The 5,137-nt window shown below is 37.1% G+C and overlaps 1 pseudogene; it reads left to right on the forward strand.

Moving 5' to 3' along the window:
- Positions 1–3,388: 3,388 nt before the first annotated feature.
- LOC124106035 (small ribosomal subunit protein eS24-like) lies at positions 3,389–3,824 on the forward strand (annotated as a pseudogene).
- Positions 3,825–5,137: the final 1,313 nt, after the last annotated feature.

Genomic DNA, 5,137 nt, shown 5'->3' on the forward strand with positions numbered 1-5,137 from the left:
GTTACGCACTTACTTAAGAAAAAACCTACTAATTTCAATTCAAATATAAACAACCAAATATCATTGGTTTCACTGATTAGTACTGAGGTTCTTGTTCCAACTCACATGTATAACAACTTTCCTTTGATTATTTTTTTCTTCCTGATTTCTTCCCTTGCTGCTTGTATCCATAATCTCTTGATGACATTGAAAAAAATCCCCAATCAAACTAAAAAAGTAAAAAGGAAAGTTTAAGAGAAAATAATAGGAAAAACAGATGCTCCAGGGCGAATAGAACCAGGAATTCTAAGTCTGCAAGTCTGTCTCTGTAAGTACCAATTAATTATGCCCTTCTATTTCTGTTGGCTTTGCACCAACAAATTTACAGGGTAGAAGGCTGACCTGGTATCAACTAATTTGCATCACATTTTGTTGCAATTTTTTTAATTTGTTCTTTTTAGATATATATGACAGTAGAGCTTATTTTGACATATTATACATACACGGAGTATAACTTCCCATTCTTGTGGTTGTATATGATGTGGAGTTACACTAGTTGTGTTTTGTAAATGAACGTGGGAAAGTTATATCTGATTCATTTTGTTGTCTTTCCTATTGTCATTTCTTCCTCTTCTCTTCATCCCCCTCTGTCTAATCCAATGAATTTCTATTCTTCCCCATGCCCCTTCTTGTATGTTAGCATGCATGTATCAGAGTTAATATTTGACCTTTGGTTTTGGGGGTTTGGCTTTTTGCTTAGCATGATATTCTCTAGCTCCATCCACTTACCAGCAAATGCCATAATTTCATTCATCTTTAATGCTGAGTAATATTCCATTGTGTATACATACCACATTTTCTTTATCCATTCATCTGCTGAAGGGCACCTAGGTGGGTTCCATAGCTTAGCTATGCTAAATTGAGCTGCTATAAACATTGATGTGGCTGCATCACTATAATAAGTTGATTTAAACCACATGTTGTTTTAGTTGTCTCTTCTCCACCCCATTAGTGAAAGAGGGATCCCACCTGAGGGTTATAGAGTTGGCTGAACATATGACACTTGACACTGCACAGATGAGATCTATGCAGTTCATTAGTCACTTATACTCACAGCTCAGAGGAAAGGACGATGCATGACACATGGGACCCAGGGATTGCACTCTGCAGAGTAGTGAGCAGCCAGGGGCTGTGGGAAGCAGCCTTTGTGGTATCCAGAGAGTGAGGGCCCCCTGGTTCTAACAATAGAATGTGATTGGATTATTTGAATGATTCAGAGCAGCTTTCAGGGACTGAAACCAGCTCCTTGAGATAAATAAAAATTGCCCTTGGTCTGTTGGATAAAGAAGGTTGACTGGCTTGGGGATTAATCTATAGGAGCAGAACAGGGCAGAGAACTTACAGTTCAGTCATCAGAAGCCCTCTCAGTTCTCAAAGTCAAGGAAAGACATATAATTTTAGGTCTGACATCATACAGTCTCAACATAATGAAAAGGCTGCTCCTTTCCCCAAGTTCCAATATGAAAAATCTAAGGGGAATTATTTTGCTTAGGCTGGCTCAGATCACATGCCCACCTCTCTACCCTCCTTAATGTCAGGGTGGGGTAGGGTTTTAATTGCCAGCCTCACTGGGACACAGGACTGGAGATGAACGAGTGCCTCCAAGAAGATACCTCTTCAAAGATGAGGGTGATCAAGATGCAAAATAATCCCCAACCACAGCGTGCCCCTTCCCTTGGCTCCTCTCCCTCCTTGCCCTCTCACCTGTTGTGTTTTTTTTTCTCTCTCATCTTCTCTTCACCCGTCATCTCCTTTTCCTCTTCTCTACACTCCTTTTTCCTTCTCATTTCTCCCTTCTCTTTCTCTCCCTTCTCTATTTGTTTTGTTCTTTTCCAATCATCCTCTCCCTTACCCTCCTTCTTATTTTTAATCAACTTATGCTTGCAAAAGTTACCCACAGGGAGTCAATTATATAAGCCGTAAGGTTCTGATGGCCTTTGGCTTCATTTCTACTTTTTACTGAATGATCCATATCACTAGGTAAAGTGTAAAATATTGGGCAGAGCCTAAATTAGCAGCTAGTCTCTCCTTCCTAAATTTATGGAAAATCGCCAAGTTTGTTGGCAATCATATATTTATTTTGAAAACAGATTCTGTCTTTGTTATAACCACAAATGAATTCATGAAACAAAAACCATTTTCTAAAACTTTAGAAGCCTTAAACTTGTGGGGCAAAAAAATCTCTCAATGCCTTCATAAGTTTTATGAAAAAGACTTCTTTTGAACTACTCTCCAATATACAGTTTCTTTAATAAAAGGATTATTGGCCTTTACTCTGCAATTTGCTTTGTGTGAAGAGGTGGTAATGAAAGCATCATTATCAAGAACATAGCAACTGAATAAAGGCCACAAAGAACACAAAGTTAATGTGTCTAATAAGACAGTTTGAAATTATGTGTGAAGGCAACTGAAGCAATACAGGCTCTAAGTCAATAATAGTAACATCTTTAATGATGCATTTGATTGCCAGTCAATAACAACCAGAACAAATACAATTAAAGTTCATTTAAAGCTGTGATTACTGAGGCTACTTGTTTTCTAACTTTCATTCTTTTATGAATCTCTTACCCATATCCCCAGTCCCTGGTAGAGTGTGTGTAAACTCAATTAATTTCACTGCCTGACTAAACAAATGAATAAATACAGAGTGCTGGATTATCCAAACCAGCTCCCTCATGCCGTGAAAAGAGCCCTTTAAATGGTTTGATGGCCTATGTCTGGCCACATATGGTGACCCAGACATGCTGGAGCTGGTTTTGATGCCTCATTCTGCCACTACAGAATGTAGGTGAGAGGAACAAAGAATCCATTGCCAAAACTCCTGGATGCTACTGCTAACTGTGATCATCTATAAGACAATTCTGGGTCAATAAGGACATTAATTTCCAGACTGAATCTTTAAGAGTGACCTTAAAAAATAATTCAGATGTACAGAAAAAAAATCTCAATATCTTCAAATGCTTCAGTTAGAATATTAAAGAAAACTACATATGGTGATAGACCATAATCCCAAATGTTGTTAATATCCAAGATTTGACATAATGATCATGCTTTACACCATCCCTTTGTTGGTGGTGTTTTCAGTGTATGATTTTTTTTTAAAAACTTCATAAAGGGATGAGAAAAATACTTATTGAGTTGCTATTAGTACACATTATGAAAAAAATGATGTGTTTCTTAAGTCAACACTCAGCCGAGGACTTTCAATCAGGCATCAGGCCCAGTGGTCTCACGCAAAGGCCTTGGTTCCCACTCTGGTAACCCTGGGCTCCTTCTGTGTGTTGATATGATTGGTGGGTGGAGAGCACTCCTCTATTCCTGCCTAGCTACCCGAGCATCTGCTGCTATCATGAACCACGTAGTAATTATCCAGACAAGGAGGTACGTGACCAATGGACTATGTGGGAGGAAATAAATGGTTATCAGTATTCTTCACCTGGGAAGCCAGCAGAACACAAAAATTTGGGGGAAACTAACCAAAATGTATGAGACAATGCTGAATGTTGTCTTTATATTTGAAATCATAACCCATTTTGGTGGTGGCTAGACAACTAAATTTGAAATGATTTATGATTCTTGAATTATGCAAAAATATATAAGAAAAATGAGCCTAAACATAAATTTTCAAGACATAGCCTGGAGAAAAACAGGGAAAGGAATTCAAGAATAGAATGAAGAAAGTCAGGGGGATTTCAAAGGTCCATGTGGGTGCTGGCAAAAGAAAGAGTAAAGACTCTATGATGACTATCTGCAGTGATCATACAAATTTTTCATGGGAGGATTAATAAACTGGAAAAACTTTCTAAAAAACTCTCAAGTTAGATTAAGTTTTAGTTTAATAGAAATCCTTTTAAAAGTATCCTCAAATTATGGTCCATGGTAAAAGTTTGAGTCTTACATTTAAACATATGGGTGCATATACATAAAATTTCAAGAGTAAATCTTTCTAGATCTAAATATTAATCTGGAAATTGACAGGATGAGAAATTTTGTCAAATTTTCACTACATAAAATACCAAGGATGAGGATTCTTTTGAGAAGAACTGTGTGACCGAGGAAATATTCCTTTATGGTCTTATGCATATTTGTAGTTTTAATTTATATATAACAGGCATATAATACATTTTGTATGTGTATGACTAGCTGCTTATAGCTGCATAGCAAATGACCTCAAAACTAAGAAGCATAACAGATTCAATGCAGTCCACATCTAAATACCAATGACATTCTTCACAGAACTAGAAAAAACAGTCCTTAAATTCATTTGGAAGAATAAAGACCAAGAATAACCAAAGCAATTCTGAACAAAAAAAGCAAAGCAGGAGGCATCACAATACCCATCTCAAAGTATACTACTGTGTTATAGTAGCGAAAAACAGCATAGTATTGGAATCAAAGTAGATGTGAAGACCAGTGGAAAAGAATAGAAGACACAGAGACAAAACCGCATACATATAGCCATTTGATACTTGACAAAAATAAATTCTGGAGAAAAGATAGGGTTTTTAACAAATGGTGCTGGGAAAACTGAATAGCTGTATGTAGAAAAAAAATGAAACTAGACCCCTATCTCTCACCCTGCACAAAACTCAAATCGAAATGGATCAAAGGTTTAGGAATTTGACCAGAAATTTTGTAACTGCTAGAAGAAAACATAGGGTCTACATTCCCCCAAGCACAAAAATAAAATCAACAATTAATAAGTGAAGTTGGCAAGGATGTGGGGTAAAAAGTATGCTCATATATTGCTGGTGGGACTGCAAATTGATGCAACCACTATGGAAAGTAGTATGAAGATTCCTCAGAAAACTTGGGATGGAACCACCATTTGACCCAGTTATCTCACTCCTCAGTATCCATCAGCATACTACAGGGATGCAGCACATCAACATTTACAGCAGCTCAGTTCACAATAGCTAAGCTATAGAGCCAAATGAGGTGCCCTTCAACAGATGAATAGATAAAGAAAATGTGGCAACCATTCTGGAAGACAGTATGGAGTTTCCTCCAAAAAAAAAAAAATTAAGAATGAAACCACCATATGACCCAGTTGTCTCACTCCCTGACATTTATCCAAAAGAACTAAAATCAGCATATT

The sequence above is a fragment of the Marmota monax genome, unplaced genomic scaffold, assembly GCF_021218885.2.
Source record: "Marmota monax isolate L192 unplaced genomic scaffold, Marmota_monax_Labrador192_F-V1.1 WCK01_AAM20220418_F8-fsc00057, whole genome shotgun sequence".
Lineage (NCBI taxonomy): Eukaryota > Metazoa > Chordata > Mammalia > Rodentia > Sciuridae > Marmota > Marmota monax.